Here is a 22,801-nt window from a genome sequence, read left to right as displayed (position 1 = left end):
AATAACTTTCTGTGGGAAAGAAACAAAGCTGAGAGGGACACATTCATGTGGTGGGGGCGTCTTGTCTGACTGCAGCTGGTGATGGATCAGCTGGGCGTCCTCATAGGAGGCTGTGTCTAACCTGCACTGCTGGGTGGCAGCAGGTCGCAACTGTACACTTGACTGTGCTACATATCTTGAAGCGATAAGAAGAAACTCAAAGGACTGATTTCCAGGGCTCACATTGCCCTTGACAGTCTCTATGGCCTTGAGCAAATTGTTTAGGCTTAGTCCACACTGGCAAGTAGTGGAGCATAACAGGAGCACATCTGAAGAGGGAAACAGTGGAAGGTCAAAAGTTATATCCATCTTCTACAGCTTTTATATGCGTAGATATAATATATGTGTGAATGTGTGTATATATATGCCTGTGTGTGTATATACCTATATTTACACACAGTCACTCACTCACAGACCCTATGTGGGGTTTTACCTTGTGCTAAGTTGGTCTGATTCTTTGTATCAGCCTCAAGAGGCTGGAGCACATCAGCAGCGCTCCTGACACGCATCTTCACTTTTGTTTCATCCAGGGGGAATCCAGTTCAGTTACACTGTGATGGCTTCACAGTATAAACCAAAGCACAGCAGGTGGGGACTATCAGGAGATTAGATTCAGAAGTGCACTAATGATGCAAACTAAGGTGTTAATGTAGATAGCCCTTTCTCCCTTGCTGTTTCATAGGGGTATTGCTATATTAAGTTCATTTATGTGTGACATGTTTAGCTATTAGGATCGAGAGCCGTGTAAGAACCTAACAAACAGGATACAGCAGATGTGATAGCATCATGTGTAATTCAGCGGTCATATATGTCGTATATGAAGATAAATAATGTTTCAAAGGCACATAATTAGCAGAGGTTAGGCTGAAAAATGAACAAAAAAAGAAATGGTTCTTTACCCAATGGGTGTTTAAGGTGCGGGATTCCTTGCTACAGGATGTTGCAAATACTAGAGGTTCACAAGGCTGCAAAAGTGGCCGCACAGATTCCCAGAATAAGAAAAGTTCATGGAGGGATATCATTTACAAAGACTTTCTTGTGCCTTGGGAACTCTGAGTGCGAATTGGAGGATTGGAGAGTGTCCTCAGGAAGAATCACCGTGCGATTGCCCCAGGCATCCGGTATTGAACGCTGCTAGAGACAGGATAATGGAGCAAGGTAGACTTCTGATCTAACATGCTATGGCAGCTCTTGGATTGCTCATGTTTGTTTGTTCGTTTATGCTTTTGGATTTTTTCCTGAGTGATGTTTATTGTACTAAATAGGACCTTTGAGGTGGAAAATTGTTTCATGATCAGTGTGAAAGCTCTGAACAATGAAGTCCATCTGCTGGCTTTCCTTGGGCGCTGTTGTTATATGTTTTAAGTTGTTAGATATTCTATAAAGAAAGGCTTCACAAGGCTCTGATAGACACTGATTAAGCAATGTTCCATGTTCTGTGCCCATTTACATTGGAAAAGCAGAGTGAGCCAAATTCATACTTGGGCAACAACCTAATTTTTTATATTGCTGAGTATCTGCCAGGAATATTTCTGCTGCTGTCCTGTTGCCTGCACTCACAGGAAGACTGCTGACACCTTAGTGAAAATTCAAAACCTGAAATATGTCTCTTGGGAAATGTGGTTGTGGTATCACATGGACACAGGGCAACTGGATAGCCCTTCTCCCAGATGGCTGAGCTCCTTGCACAGACTGTCAGTCTCACAGTGTCACAGTCTCCCTCCACAAGATGGGAAGCGGTCCTTGATGAGAAATTTAGCCTCCTTTGTGACTTGGAGACAAATGAGAGCACAAGACATGAAAACTCCAGCTCCCCACTGATGCTGTGGTAGAATACTGAAAACTGAACATTTCCATTTAGGCCTCAATGTTTTGGGGATTGGGCGTTTACTTTTTTTATACAGAACTGCGATTGCCACAGAAACCAGATGCTTATTATGAAAATAAATCTGTTTGGTCCAAATCTCAGCATTTCACCAAATGACAGACAAAGATCCCCCACTGCTTCACGCTGAAGCTTTTAATCTGCCCCCAGTGGAAAGCATCATTTCACATGTATGATGCAGGGTATATCTACAGCTTATACTGACACAAGCAGCTCCTACACCTGTTCTTTGTGCAATTCAAAATGTGGACTTTTTATTAATCAATGAGTAGTACCTGAACAACACTGCAGAAACTACAGTTTAACCCCTTTGCCATAGATGCGGTGAGGTCTGGCTTCCCCCCCCCCCCCCCTCCTTTGGGATCTGTCAGTCCCAAGCCATAAAACTTTCCCCAGGGGATGGGGATGAGGAGGTTCCAGCTACAGAAGTGAGCCAGCTGGTACTGACCTACTGGATCCTGGGGATGAACCATTTGTAAAAAAAAGAATCCTGTCATGCCGTGAACCCCTTAGTTTGTAAAGCCTGGATAAATTTTTTAAAATCTGGCCCCATCTTTTTAGAGTACATGATTTCTGCAGAAAATTCAGAGGTCAGTTAAACCACATCCTAAAGCTACCTGAAAGTACTTTGGTTTTGTTTAGTAGAGTTAAGTTTATAAGTATGGAGAACCCTGCACAGATCAAAACTACCACGTGCTGCTAAAAAACAAATATATGGTAATTGATAGTGAAAGACAGACTCTCAGCTCCTCTTTTATGCTTTAGAGGAAGAGCTGGCAGTGCAGCCTACCATTATGTTTACTCAACACTTCCTGTTATGTGATACTGTTTTCAGCACTATGATTTTGCCGAAAGTAGTGTTTGGCCAGAAATTTTCTGTGTGTCAGGTCAGTTTTGTTTCCTAGCCAAAAACAGGTCTGATGTTTTTTAAGAATAAAACTGTGGCAAACCAGAGTGCCTGCAGTCTTGAGCTGATGGGTGCCAGAGGAGGGAGTGCACATGGAAGAAAAAATGAAAAATGGCAGAGCACAAGATGCACTGACTGCTGCTAATGGAGAGTCTACATTTGCAATTTTCCTATATTAAAGTAGGTGTGGATGTCTTTTTTGCTGACATGCTCTCTGGCTGTCGAGCACAACTCCATGCTTCCCAGGAGGGATGACCTTTGCATCAGGGAGGCAACTTTTTCCATTTCCAATAAAATCTACAGAAACATAAGAATTTGATAAACTTCTGAAAAACAGCAGTTTGCAAATGCTCAGTCAGTAGTGCTGTGTTAGGTTTTAGCACCTTGGCACTATGTTTTTACCAGATAGGACTTAGGTGCACATCTGTGTTAAATCGAACCATCAGATCTCACCAAGGCTCTTTGGTATCGAGTCATCTCAGTTTTCAGCACTAGGAGCTTGAATTTCTGCCATGGAGCATGCCTTGAAGTGTCGAGCTGATCTTCTCAACTCCTGCTGAGGATCACACAGGATTTATGAACTAGGCATCCCCGCAGCCTCTCAATTCCTTAGGAAATCCAGTTTGTTAGGCTTGCCAGGCTCTTCTGCGCACAAGCAGTAGACTAATCTTTAATTATATGCCTCCTTTAGGATAGATCTTCTGTGCATATGAATGAGGGTATATAATGAAGAATATTGTTGGGAGTGTGACTTCTGCTTCAATTACTGTGTCGATTAGATGGCATATATTGGATTATGCACAGGACTGCAGGAGAAGAGAAGCTTACAGCTAAAGCAGAAGAATGCTGCTCTGGAGAACTGTGATCTTATTCCTGCCTCTGCTGGAGCATTTCCATACAACACTATCCTGCTCCTCTTTCCAAGTGTGGTTGCCAACACCAGGCTTTTACAGATGCTTAAGTCAGTACTAGTCAGTAATGTCACCAAAATAGCCCCACTTGCTCCCAGCCTACAGCTATTTACTCCCACATATCATCACTTGCCTCCAGTAGTACCTTCACTGCATGGGTCCAGATTTAAAAAAAAAAAAAAGAAAAAAAAAAAAAAGGAGGGGGGAATTGTATTAACCATAATCGGCTCCAAAGTCCTGCTCCCTGTAAGGCCATGTAAAAATCTGTGTGCTGGCACATGGCAGAGAGTGCAGCAAAGCAGGGATATGTGGCTTGAGGTGAAGAAGTTCACATCTTTTGGTGGTAACACCAGCTTAACGTATATGTGGTCTTCGTTTTGGGCGTCCTCTGCATGAGACTGGCACGTGGAGTTGTAGCAGAATACAGGATAGTGGAAGTTGCTGTTTTAAGCTTTAGGGTCATGTGGAAGAAGGTGGAGCTGGACGGGGAGAGTTGGGAACAGTCCCTTGTTCAACGCTACTGAGTCCTCAGACGTGGGGGCTTGAAATTAAAGTGGAGATAGACTGATGTAGACCCAAGCAGTGCAGAGGTATTCAAAACTTGCACTGTAATTATATTCTACAAGATGGAAAGAAATTAAACTAAGAATGAACTACCAACTTCTAAAGGGGACCCAATAGTAATTGTTGCTTTAGCTTTGAACAAAAAGAAGCGACAAAAAGATTAGAAGAAATCTTACAGTTGAAAATAGATTTTGAAAGAAAAATGCCTGCGGCCAATGGGATTAAAATACTGATGAAATTAACTATTTGTTTTTCAAGACAGAACAGTTATTTATGTAAAATTTCCCAAAGCCAAGGAGATTCTCAGCCCCAAGGCTGCCATGTAATTGTAGTGTGGCTGTCAGGCAGTCCTGCTGCAAGAGTCTCCTTTCAGCTATGTTGCTTGAGAAAGATTAAAGGTACGCTGTCAAGCTGCAGTAGAACAGCGCTGTGACAGTAATACTGTGGTTACTTTAGCTTAAGTGATGATATTTTGCAATGGGAATAATGTATTCAGTGCAGAACTGGAAAAAGCCTTGTGGTGACTTTAATTACTCAGTTATAGCTGTGTAACCAGATTAAAATGGCACTGCAGAATAGCACTGTACTTAACATTCAAATTTTGCTTCCTTAAAAGGTTTTCCATTTCCTGAGACACTTTTTTTTTTTTTTTTTTTTTTCTCTGATAAGGTTCAGGATGCTAATTTGGATGGGTTAGATATATGTTTCAGCAATACCATGTAGTACTCTGGCAAGGCAAGTCCACATTACTTCCTTGGTGTCTGAAGGCTTAAAATAAAATGTTTTCTTTAGCTTATATGCTATATTGATGTCAAAAATGTAAGATGCCAAAAATGTGATTTTAATAACATAATATATGGCCTCTTCAGTGACAGATGTGTATGAAAAGCAGGGCAGTGTGTCTGTTAAGTACTGCTTGTAAAGAGGTGCATATGAAAAGACACTTGCAACGCACAGAGGGCAGTTTGATCTGGTTCAGGAAAAATGAGCACCATCTATTGGGATTTTATCTATTAGCAATTAGCCTATCTACTCACATGCCTCCCTCTCAGGATGCATTACGATGTTCATTTGCAGTTTGAGGTTTACGTTTGTGAAATGGAGCTGTGCAGTATGGGCAGAAAATGGCCAAATGCTCAAAGGAATCGGCACAAAACGGTGAGATCTATAATCTGGAATCGAGTCCTGTGAGGGATGGATGTTGCTGCAGTCCTGTTGAGTTTGATTTATATGCTGGAGTGTATTTCTCCATATATTTTTGCAGCACTTTGTCACTACAGTATCCCAGGGCATGCACACAAAAGGCAGAAACAAGGGCCAGACTATCAAGCCCAGTCCACTGCAAAGATAACATTTGAGTAATTAAGGCAGTTTGCTCTTACTCTGCCAATGAAGGTAATGGAAACCAGGCTAACCAGGCTACCATCTCTGCTTGCGTTTTCCATATCGCAGCCACTTTCCTGAATTACCCTTCCTGCTCTCTCACTGGGCTCCCGGTGTCAAGGAGCCAGCATGTCTCTGCACTGTGCGCTCTGGCTTTGCATGTTCTTGTATCTGCTGCTGGGCTTCTCTGCTGTCACTGAGCTGCTCCTTGTACAAAGTGGGGTTTGGATGCACCAAGAAGGGCTCTCAGCTGGGGGCAAGAGGTAGGTTTCACTGCAGCCAGGAATCTCTATTGAGCCAAATTGCGCTGATCAGAAATTTCTCTTGCAAACAAACAAGCAAAGCGTAGCCAGCGCTAGAGGTTTGAATCAACTGAGATTGGGAAGAATCCAAGAGTTGAAGTAATTCACAGAACAAAGCTTCAATTCCTCCTCTGAGGAGTTTAACCCACAGGCCAGTAGATCTAGCTGACAAGAGGACTGCAAAATATGAGACACAGACAGATTGAGAGACACATAAAAGATATAGAAAACAGTTACCTATAGACATAAAGACTATGACACAAACCCACCGATGTTTGTCCTTGCAAAGGTAGGAAAGTCAGTGTAACCACTGAAGCGCTGATTTGGTATATTGTCATATGCTGACCTGTTTTTGACCCTTGATTATATATGAGGTAAACTTAAGTAGTGCATTCAGAAGCAGTCTGCCTCTCTAATGGCGTGGTGTCTCCTGGACACACGTAGGGAATGGTTCAGGTGGCTGAAATTAGTCATTTTTAACACTGCATTTTACCCTGCCTGGGCTCTGGCTGCTGCTCTGGAAAGGTGCATGTCTTCCATAGGTCCCACATCCCACCTGCCAGCCCCGTGTGGCTATCTTGGATATTCTAAGTCATCTAAAATAGCACTGCACATCTGGGTTCAGACACCTGAATTGCTCCCTCAGGGAGCCCTGTTGGAACCCATATTCAGAGAATTACAGTTAAGCAATAGTCAACCATTTGGAAGTGCAACATGCTGTGAAAGGAAGAAAAAAATTACAATAGATTATGTAGGGATTGCCTGACTAAAATGTTACCAGCTGTGCATGGGAGCACGGAGTTTTGTTACAGCTAGCAGGAAAGGGAGTAAAATACCCACTTTGTTAGTTGGGAGAGACCCAATTTGTAAAGTTCAACTGCGCATTCAGACCAAAGTCCGGGGTTACTCTGATCAAAGGAGTGAGTTTAGCCTGCTGGAGAGACAAAAACAATAGCCAGATCGGACTGGCAGGGAGAGGGTTGAAGTTTTCAGCCACCAGCTTCACATTTCTTGGAGCATTGAACCTGGATACAGCTGTCCGGGAATGAATTAATGCACAAAGAACCTGCATTAGGGAGCACTAAGGCTCTGTTTTATGTAGGTAATACGCTTGGAGGAGACTAGATTGCAGTGTGGTGGAGGAACATCTGTTTTGGAGAACAGCGGGAGGAAGAGAGACAAAAAGAGAATAAAATATGCAGAATTTTGTTTTTAATGGTATTGTCAATATTTGTTTTCTCTTCTGCTTTGGATTACTGATAGGTAAACTATTTTATATAGTACTTATCAAGTCCTTGTTCAGCTGCTGGTGAACTTTGCTGCCACTTGTTACTGGCAAGGAGATGTGCTGTTGACAGAAGTCCAAGGAGTTTGTATATAATGGATGCTGCAGCTGAGAAAGCCCAATTCAATAGCCATATTTGATTAAAAGTGGTGGAACCACACTAAAGGCAGCATTTATGATGCTGTAAAAGAAGCATCTGCATTGCTTAGGGTTACTTAAGAACTGTCTTTACTGAATCACCACTCATCAGATCAGCAACATGAATTTGGAATTTAACAGCACAAACCCCTCCTGCTCACCTCTCTTATCTCTCTCCACGACATACTTTTTTTTCTTGCAAAAATGAGAATAATCAAATAGGTCCTGACAGCAACAGTTACTTGAAGAAATAAAAATGCTGACAGAACAGAATTGCTCAGCAGCAGATACGAATTTTGTACTTACAGTTGCAGAAGATACAGAGAGATAATGAGTGCTGCATTCCCAATGAGGACAACGTTGCTGATTTATTTCATAATTTCACCTGCCTCTCACTGATAGATGGCTGCTTAGTTTGATCCCTGGATAAACAGCTCTGCACAATGACATAGGTGCATTGAATGCTCCAGAGGTCAAGCAGCTTAAGCATGGGAAAATATTTGTGAATGAGGCCAAAAAAACTACTGAAAGAGCTGATTTCTGGCTCAAAGATTAGTCTTCATTTGGAGACTGAAAATTTATTGCTGCCAAAACCAGCATTATCAGCTTTCTGTCAGCAACAATCATCAGGATTTCCTTTCCCAATCAACGTGAGCTGTGACCTCATCGTTGCAGAGGTGAAACCCTGACAGGGATTAAAGGCTAATAGAGAGAAATGAGGTAGCAGGGCCAAACAAAGGCGAGATTGTTGCAAGGCACAGTGAACTGAGGCAGAATGTTACAGATGAAACACGAACCGCTGAGCCAACGGGGAAAAACAGAGTATTTTTAAGAAGAGACCAAGCAATGCTGGGTCTCTCAGCCTTTCAGTGGAAAAGCAAGGCAGCCTGCCATCCTTACCAGCAGAGCTTTTTGAAGCCAGCTTAGCAGAGCCTTGCGGTTTGTCAAGTGTTTAATTGCGATTCTGCAGGGACGCGGCCTGAAAGACACTGGAAACCAATTTAACAGTCATGCCTATCATTATACATGCAAAATTGCTTCTGTGCACATATAGTATTTAGTAGTCTGAAACGGAGATGACGAGGCCAGGGGCAAAGTTTAGAACATGAAAAGTGATGAAAGGCAAATACACGCTTGATATTCATCAAAGCAATTTAATCCATGGTTGAATGGTTAAAAAGAGGTAGAAAGCATTTTATGTTGTTGATCTGCGAGTTATTAATTTTTTTTCACTCATCCCTCTTTATGAAACCAATAAGTGAAGTTATTTATTCTGCTGGGATTCTCTTCTCTTAAAGGTCATTCTTGGCCACCGCAATGTCTTTTCATCTTAAAACTCACCACAGACTTGAATCAAGTCCCACTGGAAGTAATATGTATCATTCCACAATCTTCAGTGCTCCTTGGATCAGGCCCTTCTGCAGTCCACAGCATACCCTTGTTTTTTATAGCAGAGGTAGATTTGTGCTGTAATCTAGATGTTTTGCATGTTCATGGCATCCAAGTTGCTTTCTGGATGCATTTCAGATGTCCTCATCACATCAGTAGAGGGTGAGGTCTCATCCTGCTGTGTGCTGGGCCCTCATTAAGGGAAACTAGGTAATCGGACCTGCAACTGGAGCACAGAAATTACCTAACAACATGAAGGCACTCAGCACTGCGCTGCTTGAAAGTCCTGAGGTTGTAATCATGTGCAAGCTTGCAAATGGAGGATTGGAAATCAGGTTCAACTCTAATGCACAGTAACAGTATTGAATTTGACCTGGGCCCGATGTGGCTGTATATGATGTTGTCTAGTTATGTCACATCTGAATCTGGCACAATGATTTCGGGTAAATCTTAAGCAGAAAGACCAGATTTTTTTAAATTATTGTTTTTAAAAGTATATATGTTAATGTCTTTCTAGGCAGCCTCCAGATACTACTCAGAATAAAAATGTCCCCAGTATAATGTGTTTTAGGGCTTTCAGTGAGGAATCAACATATCTCTAAAATCTCTAAAGTGCTTTATTCTTTAGATTTTTAAAGAGATTAATGTCAGCCGCAAATACAACATGGTTAATTACTTCTCTAGTAAAGAAATAATCAATCCATGCAATCTGGTTGATCTCCAGCTTCCAAAAGGTGGAGCTGCAGGAACGGCCTTCAGCTGCTTCTAAAAAGTTTTTCAGCTTGCTGTGAAATGTGAAGTCACGTGCAGATAATCCCCAGCCCACAGGGAAGCATTAAGATGCAAGGCTCATAACTGCAAGAGACGGCAGAGGGTGGCCAAACAGATATTTGTTTCCTACCTAATGATAGAAGCAGGCAGCAACTTTTGGAGTCTGGACAAAGCTTGTGCCCTTTCTGGGCTGAACTGTGTGACATGACTGAAACATTGGCCAAAGAGCATTAAAATATTTAAATGAATGAAAATCTTAGAAATATTAGGATTTAGCAGCACTATGTCTTCAGCCCTCTTTTTAATGCTATCAGGCTAAGAAATATGAAGTCTACTTCTTCATATTTCTTGAAAATGTGAAAATTTATTAAAAACTTCCTTGAAATGTCTTTTCTTCAAAAAAAAAAAAAAAGTAACAAAAACCTAAAGCTGTCTAACACCGAAAGGCAAGTGGCAGGCTTTAGATCTGTTAGACTACAGTTTTTGGAGAGGAAGGTGCATGCATCATGCTGAACTGAAGGGGAAATTTAGGTAGGCGCAATGTAATTACCTTATCTGGAATCAGGCCAGGAAACCAGACTAGAATCTATATTCTCCATGAAAACTTCATGGATTTGTTTGGCAAACTAATTGTCATGAGTAATTTATTAATTCATATGGTCTCTTTTATTTTTAATTTAACTTTTAATGACCTCCTACCTGCAAGCGAACTTAGACATTTCTTTTCCTTTTTTATTCTTCCTCTCTTCAGTCGTGGTCAAACACTTTGAAGTCATTTCAGTTGCTACATTGCTTGCAAAGTACTTGTTTTACTTTATGCCATTTCTGCTTCATGAATGGGTGACTAGATCTTAAGGTGTGTGAAAACTAAAAAAGATTTCGAGATCTCTGCCTATTTAAAAGTCAGGTTTGAACCTTTTTACAAACAACTTAGTTTGGGGTAGATGGTTTTGCAAACTTTTGTAATGTGAGAATATTGTAAAGACAAAATCAATAGCGCTCACGTCACTTGTTAACGTGCCTTTATCAGGAAGAAAACCTGAAGGTTTCACACTGGCTCTGGCATAAAGTGCCCATGTATCTCTGAAATTAAAGTGAGTACTGGCACTCTAATTCTCATATAGTCCTGCAAAAATTCTTATCCTAAAGAATTAAAATACATTCATTTGAGGTCTTTCACCTACCAGGTTTGAATATGTTTTTATTTGTATTGTAAAAAGCATGCCAGTTAGGGGAAATAGCTGTGCTTTCTGTAACATAACTTATTAAGGGCAGAGTTGGGCATAACCCTGTTACAATTATCAGAGCTCTCTTCTTCTCTCTCTGCCATCTCTATCCCTCTCTTTACATGCACAGTCTAATTTGGAGTGATCTGGAACTATTTTTTTCACTATATATAGCGAAGACAGACTTTGTGTTTGTATTGGCTCTGGGCCTGATATGGCATTTGTGAGGAGGAACCACAAGCATGTGTACTCCAGCTAAGCCGAAGTAGGAAAATGCGTGCTACAATCAGAAACTACCTTCTACTCCTCCCAACCATTTCCAAACCGATAAGGCAAAGAGGAAAATGCACATTAAGCTTCTGCTTTCTGACCTGTAGCCACGACTTCCTTTCTTGCATCTCACCATGCTTTTGAAATGCACGTGTTGAAACCACCTCACGGCATTAGGCATGGCCAGGGCTGCATGAGCAAGCTTTGTGGGATGGCTCTTGCAGGCATGGGAGGGGAGGAACGTGGAAGTGGTCATAAATGGGTGGAATTTTGGCTTTCTTCCAATAATTTGTCAGACAACACAGCTAAGCTTTCATGGAGGAGACTATAATATGTCCCTAATATGGGTAGTAATTGGGAATGTTCCCATCTAGAGCAAGGAGGAAAGAAGGCTATTCTGGGGGGTGGGAGGGAGGGGAATTATAACTCTATGACCCAATTTTATCTCTGGCATGTGCCTGGGCTGGCTCTGCTGCTAGCCCAGGCCAGCAGGATTTCACACTCGTGTTGCAGCCAGCAAAAATGTCAGTGCGTTGTACAAAGGCGCGTTCTGTAGTAAGATTAATCTGAATCGGTGGGATATGGAGGTTTGGCTCAGGAAGCAACTAATGAATTACAGCGCCTGTTGGGGCCCTTGCGGTACTTCAGAACAACAATCTATATGAAATATAGATTGTTGGAACTACACTGTTTAGGATTAATTGCTTAGCACAACTTGCTCAGCATTAGTAGCTAAATTTGCTGAAGCCTTAGGCCTCAGGCTATAGCCACTGCTACGTGCTTTGAAGTAGTTTTACCAAGGACACTGGTGCAGCTGGGAATGATACATCCTGAGAAAGTACAGATAAGCTAGCAGAAGCCAGTGGGAACCAAGGTTAAGGGCTAGACAGCTTTGCTAAACAAGCAGCAAGGTACAAGGCATGACTGCTGCGTGCGTGATCGGTGCAATGATTGGCTACCTGTGACATAATCTGTATGAACCACAAATCAAGGGCCAGAGCGCCGAATACCTGTACTTATAAATTGGGCAAATTGCTGAATAAAGATGGAATTGAACCTGCATTCTGTGAATGCGTATGATTCATTCCCGTCACTCCCGCGGACCGCGACATCTGGCGACCCCGACGTGATACTGCGGAGGAGAAGCTGGCTTTGCTAAGAGTTCGAGTAACGGGAGTGGATACCGCCCGGGAGGCTCGTGCCCGGGGAAAACGAGCCTGGCCGTCTGAAAGAAGACGGGAAAAGAAAAGTCGTAGCTACGCAACTCTTCTGACCGGTGAGTCAGGCGCCCTTGTGAGGCGGCGGGCGGTGTGGGAAACGCTGTATCAGCGGTAGAAAAGGCCACGTTAGAAAAATTGTTACAAGTGGCAGCACAAACAGAGCGCCAGGTGGAGCGCCAGGCGCTGGTGGACTTGCTGTGGTGGAGAAGGCGGTGCGGTTTGTTACGGGAGTCCAGCCAGGTCTTTAGCGTGGAAGCCTGGAAGAAGGTTGGGAAGGAACTGTGGGAATCCATCCAGAAAGGAGAAAAAGAGGCCAGGCGTCTGGCCAAAACATATCGAGACGTGCGGCTCATGATCGAACAGCTGCACGGGGAGGCACAGGCGACCGCCGCCATACGGAGGGCACTGCAGGCGGAGCCCTCTGCGGCGGCACTTTCGCCGGGGAATGAGGACGAGGGAGCGGAGTGCGCGGTGCCCGTCTTTGATACACCATCCTCGGGGGGGCCCTCGGTGATAGATGAGCCCTCCCCGCCATGTGCGGCACCTCTCTCTAAGCTAGAGCAGGAGACTTGGGGGACTGGCACAGGATATGAGGACTTGCCACCGTACAAGAAAGGGGACGTTGCTGACGCCTTTGCCGCCCCCCCTGAGCCGTCCGCTCCCCCCATGGAAGTGGATCTGGCCGCTGTGCCATTACCTGAGGAGGAAAGCATTGATCTGACTGAATATTAAAAATGGAGGAACTGTTGGAGGAAATGAGGAGGTTGGATAGGGGGTCGAAAAAGGCGCATGTGAGGGAGGCGTATAAGAAGGCGCATCAGGCCATTGTGGACGGCCTGAAAGCGGTTGAGGAACGGTTCTCCGGGGATCCTGCCGGCGGATCCCAGGAGAACCAAGAGATCGCCCCCAGAGACTGGGTGATTACCAACGTACTCAAAGGGACGTGGTCCCTTGAGCAGGCGGGGCAGCATCTGCAAGCCTGGAAAAAAAACCCTTTAACACAAAAGGAGTATCGAACGATTTTGGACCGTTTACCGAGAGCACCGGAGAAAGCCCTGCCACCTAGGGACCCTGACTTTGACATGGCAAAAAGGTGGCGCGGGATCATTCAGAATGCTGAACTGGTTGGGGACATGCAGTTTTTCCCTATAGTAGCCCCGGTGGTGACCACGGGTCAGGGACAGACGAGGTGGGAGCCTCTGGATTGGCAAGTGGTAACAAAGCTGCAACATTTGGTAATGCAGTACGGGATAAACAACCACCAAGTGCAAGCGCAGCTGAGAGCCCTGGTGAAATATTAAAACTTGGTGCCGAGCGACATTCACACCCTTGCCGAACTGATTTTGGGGCCCACCTCTTTGCTGGTGTTTTTGAATAAGTGGCAGGAACTGCAGAAATTGGTAAAAGAAAGCGGAGTTCAATCTACTCATACTATCACATTCCTAGAAGCGCTTTCTACTACGTATATGATGACTCCCTGTGACTGGAAAGCGTTAATGAAAATGGATTTGACTAACACTCAGTATGCTGGGTGGCTTTCGGACTTTCAAGACAAATGTCCCGTACAGGCGGTTGATAACTTGAATAACGGACAAGGAGTAGGCTATAACCAATTGGCTGGAGAGGGGCTGCATGCGGATCCAGCAACCCAGACAGAATATAATAGAGAAACATATGAGAGGATTGCAAAGTTCGTTTTACAAGCCTTGCGCGGACTGACAGGTACAAACGCCGATTCAAGTTTGTCCTTTGCGAAAGTATTACAGGGACCTACAGAACCGTACCCTGCATTTGTTGATTGGTTATATGCAGCAACTGAGCGGCAGATTGAGAATGAGGAGGCTCAGGCACTGTTGCTGAGGCAGCTTGCTTTTGAGAATGCGAATGCTGACTGTGCGAGAGCCTTGCAGGCGATTTGGAACCGAGCAGCTTGCACTATTGCAGAGATGGTGCGGGCTTGTCAAAATGCAGGCTCTAAACACCACAGCACCGAATCCCTTGCCGCTGCACTGGCGGCTCAGAGGTACGAGCAAGGGGGAACAAAAAAGAAAAAAAAAAAAAAAAAAAAAAAAAAAAGAAAGGATGTTCCCGTTGTGGGGCAGCACCGCGCTGGGGGGGGGCGCGACGCGGCGGCCGCCCCTCAGCGCCAGCACCAGCACCGAGCTGCTGCCCGGCCTCCCCGCCTCCCCCTCCCGCTCCTCCCCGCCTCCCCCTCCCGCTCCTTCCCCCCCCCCCCCCGCGGTAGCGAGCGAGCGAGATGCCGGCCGCCAGGGCTCGGGCTAAGCACGACCAGATCCTGGTGCTCGATCCACCCGCCGACCTCAAATTCAAAGTAATGCTACAACCTTTTGACTATGACCCTCAGAGATAATGGCTCTAATTCTCTTCCTTCACTTCTTGTTGTAATTGCAGCTGGTCCAACTGCAATTAAACGATATTGTCATGCTTAATGACCTACTAAAAATATTAGGAGCCATTAATTGGCTCTGACCAGTGCTAGGACTTTCCACAGAACTGCTACACCCCCTTTTTGAAAAGCTCAAAGGGGACACCTCCCTAACCTCCACCCGAACTTTGACACCTGAAGCGAGAAAGGCACTCCAGTTATGTGCCCGTGCTCTGGAGGAACGCCAGGGTTGGCAACGTGACTTCTCGTTGCCTTTTTATTTAGCTCTGATTGCCAACAGCTTCCAGCCTTTTGCAGTATTATTTCGATGGGATACAAAAAGCACAGATCCCTTGCACACTTTGGAATGGATTTTTCTGTAACATACTCCACCAAAAACCTTATGGACTCTTACAGAAATGTATTCTAAGCTTATCATTAAGGGCAGGGAGAGACTGCAAACCATGAATGGCTGTGACCCTGAAGTTATTTATATCCCAGCCACTACAGACAACTTGAACTGGTTAATTTCAGAAGATTGGGGTTTTCAAATCGCCCTTGCTGATTTCACTGGACAGCTTTCCATTCATTATCCTCGGCACAGGTTATGGGCAGAGGCTGGCAGCCTACCCCTAGTCGCTGTTGCCCTGTCCCGGTTCCTGGTTCGACTGTCTTCACCGATGCTTCGGGCAGATCTAAAAGGGCTGCTATCATGTGGCAGGACCCTGTCACGCAACAATGGAGAACAACCATACGTACACAGGAACGAGGGTCAGTACAGGTACTGGAGATGGTGGCCATCCGTATGGCTTTTGAACTTTGTGCCAATGAACTTGTAAATGTTGTTACTGATTCCTGTTATGCCGCAGGCCTTGTGCAAAGGTTAGAGGCCTCCTTTCTCCGTGAGGTCTCCAATCCATTGCTCTTTGCAGAACTTTATGCTCTTTGGACTCTTATTAATCGCAGAAAGCATGACTTTTATGTTTTACATGTACGCTCACACACGGACCTGGCCAGACCCATCGCTGAGGGAAATCGATGCGCTGATGCTGCAGCCATGCCAGCGGTGGTACCCAACCTTCTGGAACAAGCCAGGCTGTCTCACTCCTTCTTTCATCAAAACGCCTGCTCGCTGAAGAGGCAGTTTCAGCTACCCATCCAGCAGGCCAGAGACATTATTTTTGTCTTGTTCAGACTGTCAGTAGTTTGCCCCAATGCCTTCAAAGGAAGGGGCGAACCCTAGAGTTTTAAAGGCTAATGAATTATGGCAAACAGACGTTACGTATGTTTTAGAATTTGGTCATCTTAAATATGTACATGTCACAGTCGACACCCATTCTCGATTTTTGTGGGCCACCGCCCACACTGGTGAAAAGGCTAGGGATGTGACTCGCCATTGGCTTGCCTGCTTTGCGGTCTTGGGGGTGCCAACAACCATCAAAACGGACAACAGCCCAGCCTATTGCTCAGGCCGTGTACGTCAATTCCTCAATACATGGGGCATCTCTCATGTAACAGGCATACCCCATTCCCCAACCAGCCAAGCCATTGTTGAGCAGTCACACCGCAGCCTGAAAGACATGCTAAAAAAACAAAAAAAAAAAAGGGGGAGACACTGCTCACCCCACAAGAATGACTACACAAAGCGTTATATGTCCTTAATTTTTTGAATTGTGATGAAGCAGGTCATAATAATTTCGAACGTCAGCAAGCCACAGACATGAGATCAATACAAAAGCCCCCAGTTTTGGTCAAAGACTTGGTTTCCGACCAATGGGTGGGACCAATGGAACTGATAACCTGGGGGAGGGGAAATGCTTGTGTTTCTACAGGAATTCGGTTACGATGGGTGCCGTCGCAACGTTTATGACCTTATGTTGCCTCATCCTCGGAGCAACAAGCACGCCCGTCGGACCAGGCACCTGGAAACGTGGCAACATCTGGGTGACTCTTCCGAATGTAACCAATACATACACCTTGTTTATCAATGACAATGCCATCAGACCCTTTCCACACTTGCTTGACCGGACTCCCTCTTGATATACAGCGCATGGGGTCTCTTTACAATGATACGGTGTTAGCAAATTGTAGTGCGCCAGGTACACTTCCACCCAAATGGTGGTGCGATGCAGAATGGAGACGCAGGAGTAGAATATTTCCACATGGTATAACAATATGCACAATGTACACAATTTTCCTGCCTTGCCACTGCAGCCACAAGAACTTGACTTATTGGGAATTACACAGGCTGCAGTCTGCTTTTATCTAAATTATACTGCAAGGGCACCTACCAAAGAGGGTGACGTTGATGAATCTCCCTCAGGCATTTATGCCAATACACCTGTATGGTGTAATCACACCACCTCAGGTCAAATAACACCTGGACCACAACCCATAGGGTTGGCTGCTAAGATACTCTTAATTTGTGGTCAGAGAGCCTGGAAAGGCGTACCAGGTAAAGCTGTGGGGGGACCATGTATCTTTGGACTTTTGACAATATTCCATCCCAAAAAATGGTTAATTGATGGAACGGTCCATCTTCGAGCAAAGCGATCCACCCACAGCTTTACGTCAGGTTGCGATAGTAACGTAGAATTTTGGAATCCAGAACGTATCTTGAGTAGTATTTTTGCAGGAATAGGGACTGCTCATGCTTTATCACAACTTAACAGATTAGGATTCTGGCTTGCAAAAGAAGCAAATGCTACTAGTACTGCTTTAAGCGCCTTATTAACAGACATAGATTCAATTGGATACGCCACCTTACAAAATCGGGCTGCAACTGACTTTTTGCCATTGGCCCAAGGCCATGGCTGTCAGGACTTTGAGGGAATGTGTTGTATGAACCTGAGTGATCATTCTGAGTCAGTACATATAAGCATTGCAAAATTGAAGGAGTTAACAAAACAACTGCAAGAAGACGATGGTGAAAACTTGTGGGGACTGTTTGATTGGTTGAATATGCTTGCCATAGGGCCCTGGTTGGCGGCTGGACTAAAACAGCTGATTACCGTAGGTGTCGTGGGTATGCTCCTATTGATTTGTGGGCCTTGCATACTGCAATGCATCCTAGCTCAGGTACAGAAAATGGTTGATCTATTATTTGAAAGAAGAGGGGGAAGTGTTGGGGCCCTTGCGGTACTTCAGAACAACAATCTATATGAAATATAGATTGTTGGAACTACACTGTTTAGGATTAATTGCTTAGCACAACTTGCTCAGCATTAGTAGCTAAATTTGCTGAAGCCTTAGGCCTCAGGCTATAGCCACTGCTACGTGCTTTGAAGTAGTTTTACCAAGGACACTGGTGCAGCTGGGAATGATACATCCTGAGAAAGTACAGATAAGCTAGCAGAAGCCAGTGGGAACCAAGGTTAAGGGCTAGACAGCTTTGCTAAACAAGCAGCAAGGTACAAGGCATGACCGCTGCGTGCGTGATCGGTGCAATGATTGGCTACCTGTGACATAATCTGTATGAACCACAAATCAAGGGCCAGAGCGCCGAATACTTGTACTTATAAAATGGGCAAATTGCTGAATAAAGATGGAATTGAACCTGCATTCTGTGAATGCGTATGATTCTTTCCCGTCACTCCCGCGGACCGTGACAAGTGCCTTTGACTTTAAGGTCATCAGTTCAAGTCTGACCTGAGCTGGTAACAGCCAGTCCTGAGACTCTCCTCTTCTTCAGTGCCTTTCACAGGGATGCTTGGTTTTCTCAACACTGCCACAGCATTAGTTACAAATAACATTTCCTCAATTGCTAGCTTGCCTGAGATACGCCAGTCCTGTGCCAACAGAGCAGATGCTCATGTTTCAAAATATACCACCTTTGGTTCTACCTTTGCTGGGGGGCATTCGTGGAAGTGTTAGAAACTGAATGGCAACTGAGAGCCAAACCTGTTACTGTCCTTGTCGCTACAGTAGGGGAAAGGCCCCTGTAGTTCTGTATTCAAACTGTGATAATCAAATCAGTTGGATGTTGTCATTTCTACTTGGATTATGCAATCAAGGACAGAGAGGGAGGCATTCTGTAATCTCTCTTTCTATCCAAACACAGCAAAGCTTTTAATGACAATTTCCTTCCTTCTTCATGTTAAAAAGTTCATGAACATTTTTCATCCCCACTTCAAAACCTGGACAATTTCAGAGAATTCTCTAGCTGGCAGGAAAAAAAAAAGTTATTGTTTTTGGCAAATATGTGAAAAATGCTTTTATTATTTCATCCAAATTCAAAATTTTAAGAGGATAGTCACCCAAAACTTTGGAAAATGTTGATCAGCTCTGAGACGGATTTATAAACTGTCATAAAGTGGACATATTCTACTTTTTTTTGTAGTTGAATGAATAAAACCTCTATCCCCGTACATGTAACGGTAGTGAGAGCTAACTGACCAAGATAGTCCACCTAAGCATCCACTGTAAGTGAATTATTAAGAATGCAGAGGTAGACACATTGAGAAACTGCAGTTAATGTTTCCCTGATACATGCCTCAGCCATTTACACATCCTCCTTTTGTTTAATCATTAAATCAGTCAATCTTTTCTTCTCTGCTTCATGTGAGTCTAACTTATTTTGTTGTGCAAGGAGCTGAGATTTCCCCCCCCCCCCCCCAGAGAAACAGTGCAGGGATTAACAAGACATTTTTATAAATTAAAGAAAAAAAATAGAATAGTTCTTGTCTTCATACCAACAGGTAGGCTTCCCTTCTTTTGGAATTTTTCCCCTTTTACTGCTGTTTAAAAAAACCTACCTATCTAACCATCTTACTGTAAAATCCTCTTAGCAAGATTCTTAATTGCAAAAGACAAGTAGAATGGTGCTTTTAACAGATATTATGGGATGGAGGGTCTGTAGATGTGGAAGTACAACTTTAAAAGAGAGGTATTTTTGAGAAGCTTGGCTTGAGAAAGGAAGTTGGAAGTTGTTGTCAGCTCAGTTCTTTGTTTGTCAGTGGTCAATGAGTGATGAGAAGAGATTATGCAGTGAGCAAATAATATTGAGTAATGAGCTTTGAAACTGTTCTGAAGCTTTAAGCTTGTGTTTTTTCTTTTATTTCTTCTGCATCAGTATGAATAAATCTTCTTAATTAAAAAAAAAAATCAACATCTGGAACAAACTCTGTTTTGTCATGTAAACCGCAGTGCTTGACAAGTCATCTTGCTGTTTCTGGCAGCAGCAAAGTGCTGCGGGTGAGCGGGGGCCGCTGCCAGCACTGGACCTGCTCTGGAGACGGACTCGGTTGGGTTTTGTCCATCCACCCCTTCTCAGCACCTGTGCAGCGCAGGAGGCGATGGGGAGAGGTGGAGCGGGATGCGAGTGGGCAGGAGGAAGGAGGGCGTCCTTGGGGGCAGCTGTGCTACTGAGCATCCCCTGTGAGCCGGGTGTCCGGTGATTCGGTCTCAGAGCTGCTTCCGCTGGTCTAGGCTGGATCTGCCCCCATCCTGTCCCGACACCTTTTATGCATCACAAATAGCTGTCCTAGAGCCACAGGGGGATTCAGCTAAATCATCCAGTGGAAAAGTAAGCCAGTTTGGGGGGGGGGGGGAAGGCTTTCCTGCTGGATTAGCCCATTCGATTGGCTCCTTCAGCAGCCTGGCAATTGCTAGATCTGAAATGAGAGAGTGACGGTGGGAACCGGCAACTGGGGAAAGGCAGGATTGTCCTTTTCCAGAGCTGTTACCTCCAACATCATCAGGTTGCAGCCGTAACTTTTGGCTGGCTTAACTCTGAACTGGATCATCGGCAGTCATCGCTGGTGCAAGAAAGAGGTCAGGCAATCTCATGGCAGACCATTTAAGTCCTCTTGGGCTTCCTGAAAGCACCCACTCCCGCAGGGTGGTATTGCTCTTCCCCACGTTCTTTCTTTCCTGCTGGGGGGTAGAAGCAAGGCTCATTGGCAAGCTCTTTTTGATGTCTGCCACTACACCAAGGGCTGAAGGGCTCAAAAAGGGTTGGGAAGGGTAAGAAGGGCTGAAATACACTAGTATTTTCACTGACATATCTGAGCAGAGTTATGTTGCCCTTGTGTAAAGGAATATATGAGAGGGAAGACTGGAGAATCAAGCTATCCTTTAAAATAAGGAGTGGAGTTTCTTAGGAAGGCTGTGCGTGGCATTTCAAGATATACCAATATGGGAGTAAAAGAAGCACAACTCATTTAAGACTCATTTAAGAACATTGTTAAACAGTGAACATAGCAGCTGAGTTTGACCTGATGTTTAAATCTCAGATATCATTAGTGAGATTGGAGGGGGAGCAAGAAAAGACAAAAATGACCCATTCGGGACAAAACAAGCCATTATTTCTTCCTTTACAAACAAGGGGGGGAAGGGAGAGAGGAAAAGTGCTCTCATGAGAAGCTGTATGGATTTCCTCAAGAGGGTGTACTTTAGATTTGGAATAGACTAAATTTTGTGGGATGTTGGGGTTACTAAGGTAACAATGCAACTTTTTGAATACGAGAGCAAATAGATGTATAAGCCCAAAGTAAATCATTAATGTTCATCAGTACTTTTGAGATGAGTTGGAGTGACTTAGATATTGTAGTCCCTCTTTATTTAATATTTCAAGTGTTCTTCATTTAAAAGCAAACACTTAATACACCTCCTTTTGGACAATTATGCTCCCTTTTCCATATGGCACTCCGAGAAGAGACTGGTTATTGATGCCATCAAATAGAACAAATGCACAGATTTGATGGTGTCAGACAGAACAGAGGGGCTTTGATACATCAAGAAACTTAAATGCAGGCATTACTTTAAGCCTATGAATCATCCCAGCTTTGGGTGACTGCTCAGTTTCCTGCAGATATGCATTGACTTCAGAACTGTGCTGAACTAAGGCTTAGTTGGTCAATCTGCATTATGATAATTTTTGATAACAGTATTTTTTCACTAAGCTTTTGTATAACAAAAAATAAAAAAGTGGATATGGATAGCTTGGGGTTAGATGTAACTTTTTCCAAACAGTTCTTACCTTCTTACCTATACACTTTTTTCCTTTTTAATAAAATTAATCCTATCCAGGAGACCTGCTCCTGGCATATGATGAATATCTCCTAAAGTAAGTTGAACACTCAATTCAAGAGGTCTCTTACAGGATCATGACTTGGCCTTGAGGGATCCTGAACCTCTAGTTGCTAATGGTTGCCAATAAACATAAGTGACTGTTTCTTCCCAAGATCCAGCCATTGTTCAAGCAACTCTTTCTACTTCCTTCAGTATTCTAGTGACATATTCAAAGTCTTGACTACGTTTTAGTGGTGCTAATCTACTGTGATAGTATAAATAAAACTACAGGTGCTTAGCTCATTTAAATTTAGGGGAAACAACAAGGGATTATTTCACAGAAGGAAAAAATACACTGTGTGCCTAATATTATGAAATGAAATTAGGTAGACTATGATCTGCAATTACAAAACCTCTGTAATTACTCTCATTAGCCCAGCAGAGAAATAAAATTCTTCTCCAATATATGAAGTTAGAATCTGTGGTAACTTATTCAATGCTGGAGTTTTCTCCAGGTCATAATAAATGTGAAGGATTACACAAATAAGTTTTTAAGAATTTAAGTAGTGTTTCTTCCCCCAATTATTTTTGGAACTTTGTATTTGCTCTATATTATCCATATTGCTTCTGTCTTGAGACATAAGTGATGTTGGGTTTGTAAGCAGCTTCTACGGCAGGTCTGAAAGAGGACTTATCTGTTTTTTGCAACACTATTAATGGTTTAATAAAATCCCTTATCTTTCCTTGCAATGCTTGCCTCTTTGTAGATCATCCCAACTACAGCAAAGCTTCCACTCCTTCCAGACACAGAGGACAGGCAAGACTCAGAGCAAGCAGGTTCCTTGTGGAAGCACCACATCAGGACATCTCTCTCCCAGGATATTCCACCAATCGTGCAGTGAAACAATGTGCAGGTAGGTAAAAGAGATGGGGGAGAGCTGCTGCACGGCTGGGGCATAACTCAGCAAGCCGGGGGAGCTCCATGGGTCTCCCCTTGGGAGCCACAAACATGATGATGGTGCCACACCACATATCTGCTGACAGTTCCCCGAACAGATTCTTTGCATGGGTAATTAGCCTTCATGAAGCATGAATGGACTAGTTTTCTATCAGG

The sequence above is a fragment of the Apteryx mantelli genome, chromosome 1, assembly GCF_036417845.1.
Source record: "Apteryx mantelli isolate bAptMan1 chromosome 1, bAptMan1.hap1, whole genome shotgun sequence".
NCBI lineage: Eukaryota > Metazoa > Chordata > Aves > Apterygiformes > Apterygidae > Apteryx > Apteryx mantelli.
This window is presented reverse-complemented; position numbering follows the sequence as displayed.